Raw genomic sequence first — 24,737 nt, forward strand, 5'->3', positions numbered from 1 at the left:
CCTGGTGTCTGTTACATTTTGAGAGCGGGAAGACTCCTCCATTTTCTCCTCCAGGGCGTGCGTTCGTGTCCCGATGTTTAGTATGTCCTTCCTTAGCTGGTCCACCTCTCCGCGGAAAAACGTTTTTAGGTCAGAGAGGAGTTGGGCAATTTCCCTCTTTAAAGCACCCATCTGCTCGTCCGGGGCTGACTCCAACTCCGGTGCGGAATCTGAGTCGGAGGCCGCCATGCTGTCTGTCTCTCTTGCCTTCTTTGCCCCCACGAAATAGGTGCGTACATCCACCTTTTGTTTTTTTTTTTTGCGAGTCGCCGCCATGTGTGTGGTTGCTGTGATCTTAGCTTTAGCCGGTCCCGCAGTGCAGGGATATTTTTGTTGGGTTTTGCAGTTGTAATGCTTTATTTATTGCCGACGGGTATCGGAGCACTCAAATCAGGCTGCCATCTCCGTTCCCGCCGCGCATGCGCCCCCTTATATGGCTATTTAAAGGTGATTACCACTGCCATTTGACCATTAAGATAGATCCACACCTAGGATCTCTCAAGTACACTGTTTAGGTTTTAAACTTTTTTCTATGTTTACCTTAATAAATACAGCTAAACCCCGTTATAACGCGCCTCGTTATACCGCGATTCGGTTATAACGCGGTTTTCCCGTGGCTCCCGTTTAAAAAAAAACTGCTCATTGCTCACACTGCACACACTGACACACTGCACACACACTGCACACTGCACACACACTGCTCATTGCTCACACTGCCACACTGCACACACACTGCACACTGCACACACACTGCTCATTGCTCACACTGCACACACACTGCTCATTGCTCACACTGCACACACTGACACACTGCACACACACTGCACACTGCACACACACTGCTCATTGCTCACACTGCACACACTGACACACACTCACTGCACACACACTGCTCATTGCTCACACTGCCACACTGCACACACACTGCACACTGCACACTGCACACACACTGCTCATTGCTCACACTGCACACACTGACACACTGCACACACACTGCTCATTGCTCACACTGCACACACTGACACACTGCACACACACTGCACACTGCACACACACTGCTCATTGCTCACACTGCACACACTGACACACTGCACACACACTGCACACTGCACACACACTGCTCATTGCTCACACTGCACACACTGACACACTGCACACACACTGCTCATTGCTCACACTGCACACACTGACACACTGCACACACACTGTACACTGCACACACACTCCTCATTGCTCACACCTCACACACTGACACACTGCACACACACTGCACACACACTGCACACTGCACACAATTATTATATAGAAATAAACAGACAACTGCACTTTAACAGATGTATTTTGCCTGTACAACGTCTTGTGACTTTTGTTTGACAAAGTTAAGGGGGTGGGAAGTCATTGTGCTGTGGGGGGGTGGGGGGGTCCTGCGCTGCGGCTACGGCGGGCCCTGTACTGCGGCGGGGGGGGGGGGGGGGTTAGCGGTCTGTGTGTGTGAGTGCGAGTGCCTGTCTGTGTGTGTGTGTGTGTGTGTGTGTGTGTGAGTGCGTGAGTGCCTGCATGTGTGTGCGCGCGTGTGTGTGTATGAGTGCACCGCGATTCGGTTATAACGCGGTTTTCCCGTGGCTCCCGTTTAAAAAAAAACTGCTCATTGCTCACACTGCACACACTGACACACTGCACACACACTGCACACTGCACACACACTGCTCATTGCTCACACTGCCACACTGCACACACACTGCACACTGCACACACACTGCTCATTGCTCACACTGCACACACACTGCTCATTGCTCACACTGCACACACTGACACACTGCACACACACTGCACACTGCACACACACTGCTCATTGCTCACACTGCCACACTGCACACACACTGCACACTGCACACACACTGCTCATTGCTCACACTGCACACACACTGCTCATTGCTCACACTGCACACACTGACACACTGCACACACACTGCACACTGCACACACACTGCTCAATGCTCACACTGCCACACTGCACACACACTGCACACTGCACACTGCACACACACTGCTCATTGCTCACACTGCACACACTGACACACTGCACACACACTGCTCATTGCTCACACTGCTCACACTGCACACACTGACACACTGCACACACACTGCACACTGCACACACACTGCTCATTGCTCACACTGCACACACTGACACACTGCACACACACTGCACACTGCACACACACTGCTCATTGCTCACACTGCACACACTGACACACTGCACACACACTGCTTATTGCTCACACTGCACACACTGACACACTGCACACACACTGTACACTGCACACACACTCCTCATTGCTCACACCTCACACACTGACACACTGCACACACACTGCACACACACTGCACACTGCACACAATTATTATATAGAAATAAACAGACAACTGCACTTTAACAGATGTATTTTGCCTGTACAACGTCTTGTGACTTTTGTTTGACAAAGTTAAGGGGGTGGGAAGTCATTGTGCTGTGGGGGGGTGGGGGGGTCCTGCGCTGCGGCTACGGCGGGCCCTGTACTGCGGCGGGGGGGGGGGGGGGGTTAGCGGTCTGTGTGTGTGAGTGCGAGTGCCTGTCTGTGTGTGTGTGTGTGTGTGTGTGTGTGTGAGTGCGTGAGTGCCTGCATGTGTGTGCGCGCGTGTGTGTGTATGAGTGCGTGAGTGCGTGTGTGTGTGTGTGTATGTGTGTATGTGTGTATGTATGAGTACTCCAGCCCGAGTCCGTGGAGGGAGGGGGGGGGGGGGAGAGTAGCGGGTCCCTCCTGCAGCCAGTGGAGGGAGTGGGGGGAGAGTAGCAGCTCCCTCCTGCAGTCCGGGGAGGGGGGGGAGAGTAGCAGCTCCCTCCTGCAGTCCAGGGAGGGGGGGGGAGAGTAGCGGGTCCCTCCTGCAGCCCGTGGAGGGAGGGGGGGGGAGAGTAGCAGCTCCCTCCTGCAGTCCGTGGAGGGAGGGGGGGGAGAGTAGCGGGTCCCTCCGCTCAAGCCACGCCCCCCCTCCCTGTCAAACCTCCCACCTCCCGCTCACCTCCCGCTCCGGCTCTTACACTTACTTACACACACACTCAGACACTTACACACACTCACAGACACTCACACACACTTACAGACACTCACAGACACTCACACACACTTACGCACACTCACGCACACTTACACACACTCACGCACACTCACGCACACTCACGCACACTCACACACACTCACACACACTCACACACACTTACACACACTTACACACACTTAGACACTCACAGACACTCACACACACTTACACACACTCACACACACTCACACACACTCACAGACACTCACACAAACTCACAGACACTCACACACACTCACACACACTCACACACACTTAGACACTCACAGACACTCACACACACTCACAGACACTCACACACACTCACAGACACTCACACACACTCACACACACTCACAGACACTCATACACACTCACACACACTCACACACACTTACACACACTCACACCCACATACACACACCCATATACACACACACACTTTCTCTCCCATATATACATACACACACACACTCTCTCACTCTACACAGACGGGGGGTGGGGTCGGAGCAGAGGAAAGGCCGCGACCAGCACCACCACCCGCTCCCCCCCCCTCCTCCCGCGCAGGCAGCGGGAGCACCGGGGACAGCGGTGGGGAGAAGAAACCCCCCGCTACCACCTCCATGCAGGCAGCGGGAGCACCGGGCACGTGGAGGGATCTGAGGTAAGCGGCGACCTGAGGGACATCCCCGCTCCCTTCTCCTGCCCCGCGGCCTGTCCCGCGGTGACAGGGGGAAGCGGGGACAGGAGGGACATCCCCGCTCCCATCTCCTGCCCCGCGGCCTTTCCCGCGGTGACAGGGGGAAGCGGAGACAGGAGGGACATCCCCGCTCCCATCTCCTGCCCCGCGGGCTGTCCCGCGGTGACAGGGGGAAGCGGGGAGCGGAGGGACATGCCCGCTCCCATCTCCTGTCCCGCGGGATGAATATGCGCTAAAGCGGCGGCCATTTTTTTTTCTCGCGACCCCGTTAGTAACGCGGTGGTCTCGGGGTGGACCCCGAGACCCGCGTTATAACGGGGTTTAGCTGTATTAATAAAACTTTATTATTTTCATATTAGTAGAGTTGAGTGCATCACATAGGGTTCTGGTCTCTTTCCCCTCCCTACACTCTCACGCACTCACACACTTCAGACACACTCACACACTGCAGACACACTCACACACTGCGGACACTGCAGACACTCACACACTGCAGACACACAAGCTGCAGACACTCACACACACTGCAAACACTAACACACTGCAGACACTCACACACTGCAGACACTCACACACTGCAGACACTCTCACACACTGCAGACACTCTCACACACTGCAGACACTCACACACAGTGCAGACACTCTCATGCACTCACACACTGCAGACACACTCACACACTGCAGACACACACACACACACACACACACACTGCAGACAGTCTCACACACACTGCAGACACACTGCAGACACTCACACTGCAGCCGCACACCCACCAGTTTGCGCACCGCTGCATTCAATCACAACGCCCACACATACTTAATCACAGCGCGCACACTGCCACACTGCACGCACACTCAGACACACTGCAGACACTCTCACACACTGCAGACACTCTCACACACTACGGACACTGCAGACACTCTCACACACTGGTGAAGAAAATATATATCAATAGTGGCGCTCTACTTATAATTAAAACACGTTGTAACACAGTATTAACATTTCAAATACAAATTGAATATAAATGTAGTGATACAAACGAATTCTTTGGATGCTGCTGTAACCCAGTGAAGGATTGCTCTCTCAATCCCAGGTGAGTATGAAGATGTAGTGGTTGTTGGGAAGCGCAAACATGTGAAAACAAAAAATATAAATCTAATAGTGCAATATTGTTATATAACAAGTGTAGTTGTCTTCTCGAGGTCTATGAATAGTATACTCACAAAAGTGAGGATAGATCAATGTACGTAGCGGTTTCTTTAGATTATGCCTCGTCGGCTGTGAGGAATAGTATATCATCTTCAGCGGTGATGTATAAGTGAATACCTTTAGTGGTTAAACACAGAGAACCAAACATAGTGCGGACTGTAGAAAACTGTATTAAAATGGTAAGTATATTACAATACACTCACATGATTTAGGATGTTATTAGGCATTTAGATACACAATCGATCTCGCCTCCGGTTTGTATGAGCTTTCTGCTTCCCCTCTGCTTTGCGTGCGTCTCACGGCTGCGTTCCAGCGAATCTGGATGTGACGTCAGCAAGATCTGGGGGTTCCGGTCGGCGAAGTGGCTGTGGATCCTCTGTCAACGTCACTCTACGCGTTTCACCTTTCTCGGTTTCATCAGGAGTGTCGTGACATAGTTCTTAGTGGTTATAAACCCTAAGCTATCTATTGATAGGTTAAGAGCTAATTGGTGTCTTAAAGTGATACCGTTAAGAGTATGCTATAAATGACTGATATACAAACATATTAACTCCACATCGGACATATATGGAGCTCAAAAATATATATAAGTAGATATTTATTTAAGAATTGAACTTTGCTAAATGAAAACATATTCAGTTAAACAAGATTAGTTAAAACTAATATTAGTAAAAATAAAAATAAAATATACATAAACATATATTGTAAACATATATTGTAAACATATATTGTAAACAATTTATCTAGGTTGAATTATTATAACCTTTCTAAAAATAATATTTAGAGATCTATAAGAAGGATAAAAAGTTTATGATTAGATATACATCAGAGAAACGGTTTTATATCAAATTCCAAGTTTAAACCCAAAGGGGAAATAGTTTGGAGTTCATATATCCAGTACGATTCCCTCTTTTATTAGGGCAGAATTTCTGTTTCCCCCTCTCAAGTGTGGCATTATTTGCTCTATTGCTTTAAAGGTAAGACCTTGGGGGTTGGAATTATGAAATAATAAAAAATGATTAGAAACACTATGTGTGGTTAATTTCTTTTTAATGTTTCCAATGTGCTCTACTATGCGGATTCTGAGGGGGCGTATGGTTTTACTTAAATATTGGTACCCACAATTGCATTCTAGGAGATATACTACAAAGTTAGATCTGCAATTTAAATATTGTTTAATTTGATAGGATTTATGGGTAGTATTAGAAGTGAAGCTATTTCCTATAGTTGAACTAAATTGACAAGCAGTGCAAGTCTTACAATTAAAGAAGCCTTTAGGAAGATTAAGCCAAGTAGAATGAGCTGTTGGTTTTTCCTAAGTGCACTGGGGGCCAGTTTGTTTTTGATATTAGGAGCTTTTTTTAAATACCATCTGTGCTCTATCTGGTAAATATGATCCTAAGATAGGATCATTTTTTAATATAGACCAGTGTGCATTAAGGATTTTGCCAATTTTTTTAGCATCTTTATTGTACTGAGCGATAAACGGCACTTTTAGAGCTGTGCTTTGGAACCCCTTAGGGAAGGGATTAGCATAGATTCTCTAGACTCTAGATTAATTTTGTCTAGTGCTTGTTTAACATTTTTGGTTCTATAATTTCTATCTGCAAATTTCTTAGTTAAGATAGTGGACTGCTCTGTGAAAATATGATTATCAGTACAGTTGCGTTTTAGTCTGCGGTATTGACTGTATGGGATGTTTGCTATCCATTTGTTAAGATGGCAACTGGACTGTAATATAAAATTATTGGCGTCCACATCTTTAAAGTAATTTTTCGTTTTAATAAGGTTGTTCTCTATGTAAATAGTGAGATCTAAGAAATTTAGAGTAGACTCGCTTATATTGGACGTAAATTTTAAATTTAAGTCGTCGTTGTCCAAATATAAGAGAAACAAGTTCAGATCGTCTAATCTTCCAGACAAAGATGATGTCATCTATAAACCTCCGCCATGTGACCAAGTTCGCGTCCAGGCCTTCCCATGACCATATGTGTTGTTCTTCCCACATGGCAATAAGTAAATTAGCATAACTGGGCGCAAACTTGGTCCCAATGGCAGTCCCACATAGCTGTAGGTAAAATACCTCATCGAACCAGAAGAAATTCTTCTGTAATATAAATTGGATACATTTAACAAGGAATTCAATTTGTTGTGTAGGGAAATTCCCACTTTTTTCCAAAAAGGTTTTTACGGCTCTACATCCATCAGAATGTTTAATGGATGTATATAGAGCCGTCACATCTGTAGTGACTAATAGATAGCCTTCTTGCCATTGTATCTCTCGTAGTAATAATATTACATCATTTGTGTCTTTTAAGTAGGATGTTTGCTCTTTTACTATTTCCTGCAGATAACTATCTATGAATTCTGATAGGTTTGATGTTAATGACCCTATGCCTGATATTATCGGCCTTCCGGGAGGGTTTTGTAGATTTTTATGTATCTTTGGTTGAAAACACACACTGCAGACATACTGCAGGATCTCTCACACACAGCAGACATTCTCACACACTGCAGACACTCACACACTGCAGACACTCACACATTGCAGACACTTTCACACACTGCAGACACTCACACACACTAACACACTGCAGACACACACACACACTCACACTGCAGACAGTCTTACACACACTGCAGACACACACACTTTCACTGACACTCTCACACACTTTTACCTGAGGGGGTAGCACTCCACATGCTCCAGTCCCCGTGTGGGGGAAACAGACAGGAGGAGGAGGGGCTGTCTGTGTGCAGGGAAGGCCCCGCAGAGAAGCAGCAAAGCCCTGCCCCCACCACAGAGAAGCAGCAAGGCCCCACCCCCACAGCAGAGAAGCAGCAAGGCCCCGCCACCACAGCAAGGCCCCACAACAGAGAGCAGAGAAGCAGCACAGAGCTTGTTCAACCGCCCGCGCACAGCATCTGCCGGCACGTTGCCTGCACCCCCCTAAATAATCCTGTGCTCCCCCAAGGGGGCGTTGTCAGGAATCGGCGTTTTCCACGCTCCTCACACAGAGTACTCCCTCCCCGCAGGGAGCCCCTGGACACACAAAACAATCCTGCCTTACCGGCCTCCACGGCTCCCCGCCCCTGCCGCGGGATCACTCCCCTCAGCGATTCCTCTGTACAGCGCCGCGCGTGCCCACGCCCTCCTGCACGCACACCTGCACCATCCACTGGCTCGGTTCACGCACGTACACGAGTTACGGAGCATGCTCAGTCTGCACACTCTTCTTCCCGTCCCCCGGACCTCAGGCTCCGCCCCCACACACTGCACGAGCATACTCAGGTTACCAACAAGACTCACCTGGCCTGTTATGCCTGCACCAATCTGCAGTGTCTCCCTGTAGCTCTTCCTGTCCCGCCTCCGTTCCTAATTGGACCTTCCTGCTTTATCTAGCTCCTCTCTGCTCTCAGTCTTTGCTCGACATAGTCTCTGTATGGAAGTACTTCTGGATTCTCTCAGTGTTTTCACAGGTTCTGACGCGGCTTGTACGACTACCCCCTCTGGCTCTCGATCTCGGCACTCCTTGGACAACGCTCTCTCTGGTAACCCCTTGAACATGGCTTGGACTGCAACCTATCTCCACTCTCCACTCCCTGACCTCGGCAAGGCATTCATCATTCTATCTCTACAACCGGTACCGGCAAGTATTGTCTACCTTACTACACCTGGCCTGGCAACGCTTCATACCACACTCCGGACATGCTCCCTTTGCTGCGGGTGAGTGTATTACCACTTCCCCCTTCAGCTCAGGGGACGGGTCTAGTCTGCGGGCAGACCGAACTACAGCAGTTTCTCTCTAATCTGCTTTAGCAAAACCAGGCCATGGCAGATCAAATTGTGGCACTTACACGCCACGTCGCAATACTCTCAGACAGGGAACCGACCGCGACCCCGCCAGATGTAAGCCCCCACTCCGCAAGCGCAGTTAGCAGCTCAGATGTAAGGATTCCTCCCCCCAAACCTTATGCAGGTGAACGGCAAGATTGTAGGGGTTTCCTAAACCAGTGGGAGGTGCAGTTTGAAATGGCCCCCCAACTCTACAATACTGATCGCAAGAAGGTAGCCTACATTTATAACCTCCTCACTGGCAGCGCTCTGGCTTGGGCTTCCCCGGTTTGGGAGCAACATTCTGACCTTACCCAAGATTACCCGGCATTTAAAGCCGAGTTTCAACGGGTATTCGATTCCCCCGCTCGTCGGGAGATGGCATCTGTTTCTCTCCTCCAGATCACTCGGGGACGGCGGATGGTGACACAGTATGCTGTGGAATTCCGGACTCTAGCAGCCGAGACTAACTGGGGACAAGAGGCTCTCGTCTCCGTATTCTGACAAGGCCTGGCAGATCCCATCAAGGACGAACTCTCTCGCCAATCCAGGCCGGATCAACTGGAGGTCCTGATTGATTTGGCCGTCCGAGTGGATCAACGCATCCAGGTACGCTGCTCAGAGCGTCAGCGCACTCGCTTCCATAACTTTCAAGTTCCATTCTCCAGTACTCTCAGCAGCACTCCTGCTCCCCCAAGTGCTACCATACCTCTTCGTCCTGCTGTGGTGTTGCCAGAGCCAATGCAATTGGGGGTACACACTGATACGGCAGTTCCGCCACGCCAGTTCCGCCACGCCGGGGGATTGTGTTTCTACTGCGGATCCATGGAACATCTGGTTCGGGAGTGTCCACTGTGTCCGGGAAACGGGAACACCCAGTGAGTACAGAGGGGCTCTCTCTGGGTGTAATGTCTCCACGTTCAAGACTTCTACCGCCGCTTTCATTGACTCAGTAGCTGGAGGAAACTTTGTGGATCTAGAATTCGCCAGGGTAAACCGCATACCACTAGTGAGAAAGAAGGTTCCCATCGCACTCGTCGGTATTGATGGACGTCCTCTTATCCCGGCCCACATCTCCTTAGAGACGGCTCCCTTGCTTCTACATCTGCACAAGGAGACCATAGTTCTCGATGCCATTCACGCTCCTGGGATACCTATCACCCTTGGTCTTCCTTGGCTACAGCTTAACAATCCTCTCATTGACTGGACTTCCTCTGCTCCCATTTCCTGGAGGCCGAGGTCAGGCGAGACTCATCAACTGCTGGCCAATACCTCTGTTCCCGAAGTTATTCTACCTTCCGTTTACCATCAATTCCGGGACGTTTTCAATAAGGTACAGTCAGACCTTTTGCCGCCACACAGGACTTACGATTGTCCAATCGATCTAGTTCCTGGTTACTCCCTACCCAAGTCCAAGACCTACCCCTTGTCGTTACCAGAATCTCACGCTATGGATGAATATATCCAGGAGAATCTCAAGAAAGGCTTTATTCGTCCCTCCAATTCCCCAGCAGGGGCTGGGTTTTTCTTCGTCAAGAAAAAGGACGGGTCGTTGAGGCCTTGCATCGATTACAGGGGTTTAAACCAGATAACTATTAAAAATCGTTACCCCCTTCCCCTTATTACCAAACTGTTCGATAAATTACAGGGGGCCAAGATTTTTTCCAAGTTGGATCTGCGTGGTGCCTATAACCTGGTGCGCATCAGGAAGGGGGATGAATGGAAGACAGCCTTCAACACGCGTAGTGGACACTACGAATATCTGGTAATGCCTTTCGGCTTATGTAATGCTCCCGCTGTCTTCCAGGATTTCATCAACGACGTCTTTCGTAAGGTACTCAATATTTTTGTTATTGTATACTTGGATGATATCCTGATTTTTTCCAAAGATCTCCAGGACCACATACGCCACACCTCCTACGTCCTTTCCCGTCTCCGGGAACACCATTTGTACGCCAAACTGAAGAAGTGCACCTTTCATACGACCTCTACTCCGTTCCTGGGGTACATCATTTTCGATGAGGGGTTTATGATGGACTCCGGTAAACTTCAAGCAGTCACTGAATGGCAAGACCCAACTCTCTCAAGGCCATACAACGTTTTTTAGGGTTTGCTAATTATTATCGTAAGTTTATACGGAGTTTTTCCACCATTGTGGCACCCCTTACTGCGCTCACCAAAAAAGAAACTGATCCTTCTGCTTGGTCATCCGAGGCCATCTCCGCCTTCGAGACACTCAAGGAAGCCTTTATATCCGCACCTATTCTCCATCATCCCGACATTGAACTTCCCTTCGTCCTGGAGGACGCTGCGGCGCTGGTGCCGTTCTTTCTCAGAGACCCACGCCCCAAGATAAGTTACATCCCTGTGCATATTTTTCCAAGAAATTCTCGTCTGCCGAGAGGAATTATGACGTGGGTAACAGGGAACTTCTGGCCGTGAAGATGGCTCTTCAAGAGTGGAGACACCTGCTGGAGGGGTCGAAAGAGCCGTTTACTATCCTCACGGACCACAAGAACCTTCTTTACATAGAGAACGCTCGACGCCTTGGTCCACGACAGGCTCGTTGGGCTCTTTTTTTTCCCCGATTCGATTTTCACCTTTCCTATATCCCCGGGACCAAGAACATTAAGGCAGACGCACTCTCCCGAATACATTCTTCTGAAGAGAGGCCAGAGGAATCTTTGGAGACTATCCTTCCGCATGAGAGGATTCTCGCCACGTCTTCTTTTAAGAATCTTGACAAGATTTTGCACTCCCAGAGACGCATTCCCAAGGACTTGGTGGTTCCCGACAACAAACTCTTTGTACCTTCCAAATTTGTTCCAGAGGTCCTGTCTTGGGGTCACTCCTCTAAATCTGCAGGTCATCCAGGTTTTAAGAAGACTACTGATCTCATTCGTCGGAATTTCTGGTGGCCAAGGATGTCTCAAGATATTCTGGAGTTTACCCGCGCCTGTCCCACGTGCGCTCAAAGCAAGACTCTCCGTTAAAAGCCTCAGGGTTTTCTGTTACCCCTTCCAGTTCCCGACCGCCCCTGGTCCCACATTTCGATGGACTTCATTGTGGAGTTGCCCAGGTCCAGAGGAATGAACACTATCTTGGTGGTCGTGGACAGGTTCTCGAAGATGTCCCATTTCATTCAACTTAAAGGATTACCCACCTCCCCCGCCCTTGCTGATATCTTTACGGAGCAGATTTTCCGGATTCACGGGATCCCTTCGTCCATTGTTTCTGACAGAGGTTCTCAGTTCGTATCCAAATTTTTGAGAGCTTTCACGAAGAGATTGGGCATCTCTTCTTCTTTCTCTTCCGCCTATCATCCTCAGTCCAATGGACAAACGGAAAGAATCAATCAATCCCTGGAGAAGTACCTGAGATGTTTCATATCCGATTTCCAGGATGATTGGGCTAAACGCCTCTCTTGGGCAGAGTATGCCGTCAATTCTGCCAAAAACGAGTCCACCCGGGAGTCGCCCTTCTTTATAAATTATGGGTTCCACCCTCCCTGTCTTCCCATCCCCAACATTCCTTCTGGAGTACCAGCCGTAGATGAACGCATTTCTTCCCTCCAAACCGCATGGTCCAGGATTCAGTCTACCCTTCTCAACTCCTCCCGCAGGTCGAAACTACAGGCCGATCGTCGTCGTCGTTCGGCGCCCAGTTACAAACCAGGGGATTTGGTATGGCTCTCCTCTAAGAATATCCACCTCAAGGTACCATCTCCTAAACTGGCACCCAAGTTCCTGGGTCCTTTCCCTATTTGTGAACAAATCAATCCCGTGGCATTCCGGCTCCAACTACCACCCAGTATGAAGATTCCCAATGTCTTTCATGTGTCCCTCTTAAAACCATTTATCTCCAGTCACTTCTTTCCGGATCAGACTCGTAAACCGGATCCCATTACTGTACAAAATAACGAGGAATACGAGGTTCACTCTCTTTTGGATTCTCGCCTATCCAGGGGTCAGCTCCAGTTCTTGGTGCAGTGGAAGGGCTTTGGCCCTGAAGAGAGATCCTGGGTTCCTTCAAAGAACATTCATGCCCGGCTCTTCTTAAGTCCTTCAGGAAAAAGTTTCCAGAGAAACCGTTCTTGGACCGTCCTGAGGCCGTTCCTGAAGAGTGGGGTACTGTCAGGAATCGGCGTTCTCCACGCTCCTCACACAGAGTACTCCCTCGCCGCAGGGAGCCCCTGGACACACAAAACAATCCTGCCTTATCGGCCTCCACGGCTCCCCGTCCCTGCCGCGGGATCACTCCCCTCGGCGATTCCTCTGTACAGCGCCGCGCGCGCCCACGCCCTCCTGCACGCACACCTGCACCACCCACTGGCTCGGTTCACGCACGTACACGAGTTATGGAGCACGCTCAGTCTGCACACTCTTCTTCCCGTCCCCCGGACCTCAGGCTCCGCCCCCGCCCCCGCACACTGCACGAGCATACTCAGGTTACCAACAAGACTCACCTGGCCTGTTATGCCTGCACCAATCTGCAGTGTCTCCCTGTAGCTCTTCCTGTCCCGCCTCCGTTCCTAATTGGACCTTCCTGCTTTATCTAGCTCCTCTCTGCTCTCAGTCTTTGCTCGACATAGTCTCTGTATGGAAGTACTTCTGGATTCTCTCAGTGTTTTCACAGGTTCTGACGCAGCTTGTACGACTACCCCCTCTGGCTCTCGATCTCGGCACTCCTTGGACAACGCTCACTCTGGTAACCCCTTGAACACGGCTTGGACTACGACCTATCTCCACTCTCCACTCCCTGACCTCGGCAAGGCATTCATCACTCTATCTCTACAACCGGTACCGGCAAGTATTGTCTACCTTACTACACCTGGCCTGGCAACGCTTCATACCACACTTCGGACACGCTCCCTTTGCTGCGGGTGCGTGTATTACCACTTCCCCCTTCAGCTCAGGGGACGGGTCTGGTCTGCGGGCAACACCGGCGTAACAGGCGCACCGCTGTAATATCTCATGTGTTGTTGTTCATCTGAGGTTGTATTTACCTAATTTTAAGTCCTGCTTAGGAACAGATGATTGTTATTATGTCCTGATATGTAAAACCATGGAATTTAAAGAGGGTGTACTTTCTTTTTCACACAACTGTATATATATACAAAATAAAAATTAAAAACAGGGAGATGTATATGCTATATACTATTACACAGGGGCGCATACCATGTATTGCAGTATGTAGTAGATCCATAATTTGTGTTATAGTATTCCTATGTGGTATACAGTATATATTGGTTAAGACCAGGATAAATTAAGATAAAATGTTGTTGTGTAGGCGTGTGCTACTGCTAGGTGGACTGCCCTTAATGTCAATACGGTCCGTCTGGAGTTAACATATATCTATCTACCTAAATGTGTTCCATGTAAGAGTGTACTATAGCTCAAACAATACAGATCAATGATTGTTACACATCAGTTTGGGTTACATGCTCGTTAATTTATGAAAGAATGTGAGTTCTGAATTTATAGAAATCTACTGAATTTGGAGTATAATCTACAAAGACTGTGTTGCACTATTGTATCATTTTTTATTCCACATATTCACCACTGAACGAGTTGCGCTCCCCTTTCCACAAGTTCCAGCAAGAGGGATTCCTGGGGACCATCCTTCTAAGGGTTTTTGAGCAGCATTTATTCTTATTTTGATATATTGCACTTGTTTGCTATTGATTTGCACAATATTGTTTTACAATATATCACTGTGTAAGAGACTATATACCTATCACTTTAATACCTCCTTAGAGCGCTGCTAGAGGTTTTTCTCAATGACTGCTTGAAGTCTGTAACGCATGGACATCACCAAACGCTGGGTTTCCTCCTTTGTGATGCTTTGCCAGGCCTTTACTGCAGCTGTCTTCAGTTGTTGTTTGTTCGTGGGTCTTTCTGCCTTAAGTTTGGTCTTGAGCAAGTGAAATGCATGCTTGATCGGGTTGAGATCAGGGGATTGACTTGGCCATTGCAGAATATTCCACTTCTTTGCCTTAAAAAACTCCTGGGTTGCTTTCGCAGTATGTCTTGGGTCATTGTCCATCTATAAAGTGAAATGTCGTCCAATGAACTTCGCTGAATTTGGCTGAATCTGAACAGACAATATATCCCTATACACTTCAAAATTCATCCGGCTGCTTCTGTCTTCTGTCACATCATCAATAAACATTAGTGACCCAGTGCAATTGTAAGCCATGCATGCCCATGCCATATCACTGCCTCCACCGTGTTTTACAGATGATGTGGTATGCTTCGGATCATGAGCCGTTCCAAGCCTTCTCCATACTTTTTTCTTCCCATCATTCTGGTACAGGTTGATCTTAGTTTCATCTGTCCAAAGAATGGTGTTCCAGAACTGGGCTGTTTTTTGTTAGATATTGTTTGGCAAAGTCTAATCTGGCCTTTCTATTCTTGAGGCTTATGAATGGTTTGCACCTTGTGGTGAACCCTCTGTATTTGCTCTCGTGAAGTCTTCTCTTTATGGTAGACTTGGATAATGATATGCCTTCCTCCTGAAGAGTGTTCTTCACTTGGCTGGATGTTGTGAAGGGGTTTTTCTTTACCATGGAAAGGATCCTACGATCATACACCACTGTTGTCTTCCATGGACGTCCAGGCCTTTGTGTGTTGCAGAGCTCACCAGTGCGTTCTTCTTTTCTCAGAATGTACCAAACTGTTGATTTGGCCACTCCTAATGTTCCTGCTATCTCTTTTCACTTTACATATAAAAGACACTAGATGGCGCTCAAACACTATATCTATGTGCAATTGACAATGAAAAATAAATTAAATTAAATAAATTATATAATCACCGTGCAATAAATAAAAGTAAAAACACTCAAACCCTTGTAGGACTGTTTCAGGGTCCACACTCAAAGTACAATGGAACGAAAACAGGGGAGCGTCAGTACCTGAAAAAATATATAAAAAATACCATAGTGTATACTGCTTACAAACAAAATACATTAAATGGTAGGGCTCCAAGGAGCAACAGAGTGCTGGATCAAGGATTATGGTCCATAAACAGCATATTGTTAGGGAGAACGATATCCCAGAAGAGAGACAACAGAGCCAAGGTTAAAAAGCCAAAATAAAATTTATCCACAAATGGTAAAATTTAAGGCTTACAAGATACCAGGTAAAACAGGCGTGGGTAACAGGTTGGAACGCCGAGTCGCGACCTCGTGGACCTCCTGCACGTCTGTCTTCTCCCCCGGTATCTGTCCTGTGCTGCAGACTGGATGCCGATATGTCACTTCCGGTTTGACGGAACACTTGGCGCCACCGGAGCATCAGCTGGAGACTGTCTCCCTCAGGATGTCACGTTGAGGGCTACGCTCTACGCGTTTCGCCGTATAGGGTGAACGGCTTCGTCAGGAGTGACGTAGACCCATAGGAGGATACTATATATACCCTTCCCAATTGCCCTGACCTTTCTCCCTATAGGTCACAGCATATGATGGACTAATTCGTTTGGTAATTTACACTCACCACTATAACAAATCTCATCACAGTTTTATACACATATATTAAAATACAATTTAAACTTTAATACAATATATAATAATAGAAAAATGTATTTTTACTAATAATTAAAAATGTATAATAAATGGCAAAACACATCTAACTCAATAAAATTCATAAAATAATCCCGACATATTTCTCTAATTAGAAAAAAACGCCGATTGATGTGTCTCCAAGGGAAAGAAAGAGAAAAAAACAATGAGTATTCATTAACACATTATATATAATCTCGCAAATTCTTTTAAGTGTATATTTCATAAACAAGTTTCTATATATACAAGCTTATACTCATATAATTAATGTACACCATTCATAAAAAAGCATTTAATTCGAAATCCACATTGAGTCCCAGTGGAACAAGTGTTTTGAGGGTGAAAATCCAGAAGCTCTCTCTCTTTTTTAGAGAGACGATTCTGTTTCCACCTCTCCAGTGTGGTAACACCTGTTCCAATACAGTAAACTTGAGACCCGATGTGTCTCCGTTATGTTTTTGAATAAAATGATTGGACAAAAAGTGTGTCGTGTTACCTCTTCTTATGTTCCCAATATGTTCAAGTTTGTTTGTGTTTGTACTTTTCTTGAAGTTTGACCCACATATTGTAGCCCACATGGGCAAGAAACAAGGTATACTACATGATCTGTTTTACATGTTAAAAGTTGTTTTACATCAAACCGCTTTCCTGTCACGTGTGATGTAAAACTAAATTTATCATCAGTCCTGTATTTACAGGCCGTACATGTAGTGCAACCGTAAAAGCCCTTATTCTGTGTCAGCCACCTATTTGCAGTAGGTTTCAATTTTTGCAAAGCACTAGGGGCCAGTTTATCTTTTAAGGCTTTAGCTCTTTTAAAAATAACATTTGGTTTGTCTGGGACAATCTCCCCCAGTACAGAATCATTTTTCACAATATGCCAGTACTTATGAATAATTTTTGAGATTTTTTCTGATTGGCTATTATAATTTGTAATGAATGAATACTCAAAGTTATTTTTTGAACTCAAAGGTTTTTTGCTTTTTTCACACAACAAATCTTTTCTGTCTAGATTTTCCGCTTTTATTAATGCACTTTTTATATCCTTATCTTTGTAATCTTTTTCTTTAAATCTATTCTGTAAGAAAGCTGATTGACTTTGGAAACTGCTATCATCAGAGCAGTTTCTCCTGATACGTCGTATTTGCCCATATGGGACATTTTGCAGCCATTTAGGGTGATGACAACTATCCATGGATATATAATTATTAATATCAACACCCTTAAAAAAGGTCTTGGTTTTAATAAGACCATCTTCAATGAAAATTTCTAAATCTAGGAAGTTCACTTTTTCCTGGCTATATTCACATGTGAAATGTAAATTTAACAAATTATCATTCAGATAATGGGTGAACTGGATAAGTCCCTTTTCGTCACCCTTCCACACAAAGATAATATCATCTATGTACCTACGCCATAGGCACAAATTCTCACCCAGCTCCGCAACAGACCATATATGGTCTTCCTCCCATGCTCCCATCAGGAGATTTGCGTAGCTGGGTGCAAATTTCGTGCCCATGGCGGTACCACATTTTTGTAGATAATATGTACCCTCGAACATGAAGTAGTTGTGCTCTAAGATGAATTTGATACCATCAAGAATAAAATTAGCCTGTTCATTTGGCATCTCTGAGTCTTTGGTTAATGCTCTGTCAACTGCTTCATGTCCGTCTCTGTGGTTTATGCAGGTATATAGTGAGGTGACATCGCACGTCACTAAATACCATCCCTTTTCCCAGACTTGATTGTCTAAGATACGCAAGATGTCTGTGGTATCTTTAAGGTATGAGGGAAGTTCTTTTACGTATTTTTGTAAGTAGACGTCTATGTAGGCGGATAAATGGGATGTTAGAGAGTCTATGCCTGCAATTATGGGCCTTCCTGGGGGGTTAGAGATACTTTTATGCAATTTAGGAAGGTAATAAAATATAGGTCTAACTGGGTTATCTCTATACAGGAAATTATATTCTTCATTATTTATTACTTCTTCCATTTTACCTTTATCTAGCAGAAGTTTTAGATCTTTTAGAAAATCTTCCGTTGGGTCTTTTTTTAAAGGTAAATAGGTATGGCTATCTCCCAGGATCCTATTGGACTCAGCAATATAGTCTTTTCTATCTAAGATAGCTATACCCCCCCCCTTGTCAGCTTGTTTTATAACTATAGAAGTATCTTCCTGTAAAGTTTTTAGAGCTGTTCTCTCAGAATTAGTTAGATTATTTTCAGACATTTTTTCTGATTCTACCAATTTTTCAAAATCTTTTTGTATCAAATTTGAAAATACCTCTAAATTATTACCCTTTGCAAATTTGGGATAGAATGCAGAAGGTAATTTCAGACCAGAATGGACTAAAGTGGGTATTCCTATAGAGTTATTGGTTGAGCAATTCTCATTTGAATCTTTTTTCAGATTATCAGATGTTCTCTGCTCTACTTCTTTTGTTCTGAAAAACCTTTTTATAGTGAGTTTTCTAAGGAACCTTTGTGCGTCCACAAAAAGACCAAAATTACTGGGACCTACAGTTGGAGCATATTTTAGTCCCTTTGCCATTAATGATTTTTCCGGTTCAGTAAGTACTTTTGAGCTAAGGTTGAAGATGTTATTCCCTATCTCTTGCTTTTTTTGAGATGTTTCTTTTTTTCTTCTTCTTCCCCGTTTTCTTCTACTCTTGTTCTTTTCCTTTCTGATGAGGGATCCCTCCTTGCCAGTGGAGCATATTTGTTTGCTCTCTGAAAAGAAGTGGACCCCCCCTCCCCTAAAAAATCCTTTTGATTTTCATTCCTAGGGACATGTTTGGTAAATAATTTTTCTTTTTGGACTTCCCTTTGTTCTTTTCTATTGTTAGTCACTATTTCTATTTCAGAATCAAAGTCTATACTTATAGTCCTTTTGGGAGTTTTTTTAACATTGATCTTTATATTCGACTTATTAGGAGTATTATTTGGTTTGGTAGGAGTTCTGCTTTGTTTATTTCTCCAATTCTCCTGTTTTGGACTTTGTCTGTATTTGTTTTGTGCCTCTTTTATATGTTTAAAAGGTTTTTTCTTTTCCCTTGATTTATCCCTCTTAGAAAATAGTTTTTTATTCTGGGGTATTTCATGGGTTTTTGTGGGGAATTTAGCTTCAATTATTAAAATCTCCTTGGCATTATCCCTCTCATCAAGATCAGGTTTTCTCGGAGGTCCATCTTTATAATCTTCTTCATCTCTAAGAAATTTTTTAACTTTCTTAGTGATGGTCTCCTTTCTGATCTTGTCTAGTTTGTTCTGCAGATTGGTATCTTTTTCTCTGAACAAACTTGTTTGACTCAGATTCCCAATCCTTGATTCAATTTCATTAATTTCAGTATCAATGCAGAACATGATTTTTCTGCTGTTCGATTATGAGATTGATTAAATCTCTTGAACATCCTTCCAGCAGATTGTACCATTTATCAACAAACGCCTCATCCTCTAAATCCATGGATGGGTGTTTCTTGATTCTTAAGCCTCTTGGGACTCTACCACTTATTATGTATTGTTCCAAAAAAGTGTAATCCCAAAATTTCTTAATATCTCAAAATTTCTTATATGAAATATACACTTAAAAGAATTTGCGAGATTATATATAATGTGTTAATGAATACTCATTGTGTTTTTCTCTTTCTTTCCCTTGGAGACACATCAATCGGCGTTTTTTTCTAATTAGAGAAATATGTCGGGATTATTTTATGAATTTTATTGAGTTAGATGTGTTTTGCCATTTATTATATATTTTTAATTATTAGTAAAAATAAATTTTTCTATTATTATATATTGTATTAAAGTTTAAATTGTATTTTAATATATGTGTATAAAACTGTGATGAGATTTGTTATAGTGGTGAGTGTAAATTACCAAACGAATTAGTCCATCATATGCTGTGACCTATAGGGAGAAAGGTCAGGGCAATTGGGAAGGGTATATATAGTATCCTCCTATGGGTCTACGTCACTCCTGACGAAGCCGTTCACCCTATACGGCGAAACGCGTAGAGCGTAGCCCTCAACGTGACATCCTGAGGGAGACAGTCTCCAGCTGATGCTCCGGTGGCGCCAAGTGTTCCGTCAAACCGGAAGTGACGTATCGGCATCCAGTCTGCAGCACAGGACAGATACCGGGGGAGAAGACAGACGTGCAGGAGGTCCACGAGGTCGCGACTCGGCGTTCCAACCTGTTACCCACGCCTGTTTTACCTGGTATCTTGTAAGCCTTAAATTTTACCATTTGTGGATAAATTTTATTTTGGCTTTTTAACCTTGGCTCTGTTGTCTCTCTTCTGGGATATCGTTCTCCCTAACAATATGCTGTTTATGGACCATAATCCTTGATCCAGCACTCTGTTGCTCCTTGGAGCCCTACCATTTAATGTATTTTGTTTGTAAGCAGTATACACTATGGTATTTTTTATATATTTTTTCAGGTACTGACGCTCCCCTGTTTTCGTTCCATTATCTCTTTTCACTTGCCTTGAGAGCTCCTTGGACCGCATGTTGTGGGTTCACAGCAACAGCTTCCAAATGCGAATGCCACACCTGGAATCAACTCCAGACCTTTTACCTGCTTAATTGATGCCGAAATAACGAAGGAATAGCCCACACCTGTCCATGAAACAGCTTTTGAGTCAATTGTCCAATTACTTTTGGTCCCTTAAAAAAGAGGGGGCTACATATTAAAGAGATGTAATTCCTAAACCCTACCTCCAATTTAGATGTGAATACCCTCAAATTAAAGCTGATAGACGGCATGTTAAGCCCATATTCATTATTTAACTGTAACTTGAATTTTGGTACATAGCCGAAATAACAAAACTTGCATCAGTGTCCAATTATTTCCGGACCTAACTGTACTGTATGTCACTAATGCAGCTTTCACTTGTGGGTATTGCTCTTTTCCAGGGGCTAAATACGAGTCATCATCTTCATAGTGTCTGAAGGGACACTGTTTCACATTGTTAAGTGCATTGCAAAACAAAGATTTAGTTTTGTGGCATTAACACACTTTGTGTGTTACCTTAACACACTTTGTGGCCTTAACACACTTTCTTCTACTGAGCCCCAGAGGTTTAGAATTCCACTTCAGCCACCACCTGTGCAGGACGGCCTCGTGGTAGGGTCAGTAAGAGTCCACACAACATCTTTAAGGCTATAACAACCCCTTTGGTGGTTTATTTCTCCACAACGAAGTAATGGACACTCTGTCACTTTTAGGCAAAACAAACAAAAAAATAGAATTCTACTCCACGGTAGGGAGCCTAACACACTATGTCCCTAGATAAGCACCTTGGTAGCTAGGCTACTTCCAGTTTAAACAATATACACAAATGTCTGGAACAAGATATAAAATCCGTAGCTGTGGTTGGGGAATTCTGTCCCAAGTGAGTCCAGGCAATCACTTTTGGATACTTCAACATAGCTTTGTTCCCTCAGCAGGGTTGGAACACCGGTTCCTTGAAGACAGGGCTGAATCCAGCAGGCTTGTTCATTCTCATGGCAATTTCTCTTCCTGGGTGTGGGTAACAGCAGGCCCTGGTTCCTGTAGGCCAGGGGAACCGTACCAACCAGTGTCCTTCCTGGCTGGGGAAAGTCTCTCTCTTAGCAGGCTGCTGACTGCCTTTTTAAACCTCCTTGCTATCTGTTCAGTCTGCTTTAGTTAGCTGCACCTGCAGCTAGCTTCTCCAGAGGAGTTTAACCTCCTGCACACTGGACAGCACACACATTGCACCTCTCCCTGGCTTGCACAGACAGTGACTCTGTCACAATATATATCCTTCCCCCAAATCCATCTCACTGGCTCGATGGCAGCGGTTGTCAGGAAGATGTATAGTGGCACTTGTGCTGAAAGGTTTGACCATACTGTGAAAGCTTGAACAATATACCTGGCTAAAGTGGGAAAGGTTGTTGCCAACATGCAAATGAGGCCTACATGGAAAGTAAGCACTTGCCATGGTGAAGAAGCACTACAAAAACTGGAAGATGAACTTGAAAAGATTAAATGGGATCATGTTTTCCATGGTGAAGTTAGAAGAAAAGATGAAGCTCTGATTGAGCTACAAATTGGACACCTATTCTATTACAGAGGTACAGATAATGGAAAAGTCAGTGCAGTAGGCTCCATTATTAACAGATGAAGCAACAATATAGTGAAGTATGAAAAGCTCATTAAAAAGAGCAGCCAGAATCATCATTCAGTTGACAATGAGATACAGCTTCAAATCATCCAAGTGTATGTTCCAACATCAAGTCGTGCAGACAATGAAGTGGAAGACTTTTACCATGAAATCAAGCAACTTAACAACACTGAAAATTGTCACCAAGCTTGTTATGGGAAATTTCAATGCAAAGAGTGGTACCTATCAGAAAGACGAAGCATCAGTTGGTAAGTATGGTTACGGTAGCAGGAATGAACGGGGGGACAGATTTGTAGAATTTGCCGAATATGACTTCTATATCATGAATTCATTCTTCAAGAAGGATCAAAATAGAAAATGGCCATGGAATGGATCCAATGGAGCCAGGAATTAAATTTATCATAACTAACCAGAAACATGTTTTGATACAAGGCGTGATCACCGATTGATACGCTGCAGATAACATCTGAATGTGAAGTTGGAAAGAAGAAAACTGATTAGAAAGAAGGCAAAAACAATCAACATCAATAACCTCAAGAATACCAGCAGAGAATTTATACTAAAACTGAAAAATTGCTTCAGCTTGCTCATAATGCATGAAGACACTAACAAATGATTATGAAGAACATTTGAAGATTGTAGTTGACAAAAAAAACCTTAAGAACTATAGTCCAATCAGTCTACTTCCAATCACTTCCAAGATTTTGCCCAGCATAGAGAACAAGAGATTTCGCAATGGATATAACACAATAAACCACATCCAAGTTGTACAAGAAGTGATTTTCCCAAAGTAATGAATTCAAACTTCCACTCGGTTTAGGATTTGTAGATTAGAAAAAAAGCATTTGCTTCTGTCTACACCTCAGCGGTCCTAGTTGCACGAAGAAGACAAAATGTTGAACAAGCATATATTGATATTATAAAGAACATTTATGAGAATGACACATCAACCATCAGATTACATGATGATACAAGCAAGATAAGGATCAGCAAGGGAGTGCAACAGAGCGATACCATGCATCCAAGCTTTTCACTGCAACACTTGGAGAATTGCTCAAGATATTTGATTGGGAAGAAAAAGGAATCAAAATCAACAGTGAATATTTGAGTCGACTATTGTACGATTTGCAGCTGATATTGTTATTTTTGCCAGCAGCCCAGAAGACCTCCAGCAACAAATGAGAGAACTCACCAAAGTAAATAAGAATGTGGGGCTCCATGTGAATGTGATGGCCTCCACAAGACCAATGTGATGTTCAACAAATGTGTCAAGTCTGCGAATATTGAAATAAATGGAATAGATTTAGAAGAAGTCTAACACGGTCTACCTTGGCAGGCAAATAACAATGGGAACCTTTTAAAAGAAATCAACAGGAGAATGAAGATGGGATGGAGCGCATTTGTAAGAAATGACAATATTTCAAGGGACCTTTCACTGTGCCTCAATAAGAAAGTTTTTGACCAGTGTATACTGCCCGTGCTCACTTATGGATGTGAAATTTGCATCCTAAATGCAAAGATTATTCAGAAGCTTCAGACAAAGCAAAGACATATGGAGAGAAGAATGCATGGGGTTGAAACCAAACAAAAGTCTGTGAAATCACAAGGCTGAGGAAATTAAAATGGCAGATGGCCTGACATATCGGGAGAAATTCTTCCTCTGATTTATAATATGCTTCCCTTCAGTACCCAGTTGGCATACTTCATGTATTGAAAGTTACATTACCATGCTTTGATGTACCATGATACTGTAAGTATTAGAGTCCTATGGAATATCAGTAGTATAATGTGATTGAGATCACGAGGTATGGCACTACTCAGTGCTGCCTTTAGGCAAGCACTATTACGGCCCCCCCCCCCTCTAGTTATGAAGCAGGCGGTCTCCGGCACTGAACCGCATTATTTTCACCACTGGGGACCCCTGTTATGGGGTACTTCTTACGCAGATTTAAATGTCCCATCACATCGGTCAATAGCAAGCCGTGGCGTCTTAGGGGGCTTCCTATTTGCCCATTTGCCTGGGGGCTTTAAATCTGAGCAGGAGGTACCAACATCCTCTAATGAGGTAAGTATCTCAGGAAGCAGTGGGTCCCCAGAGCCTAATTGAATGCGGATCAGCTCTGGAGACCC

This window comes from Ascaphus truei, chromosome 4, assembly GCF_040206685.1.
Source record: "Ascaphus truei isolate aAscTru1 chromosome 4, aAscTru1.hap1, whole genome shotgun sequence".
Lineage (NCBI taxonomy): Eukaryota > Metazoa > Chordata > Amphibia > Anura > Ascaphidae > Ascaphus > Ascaphus truei.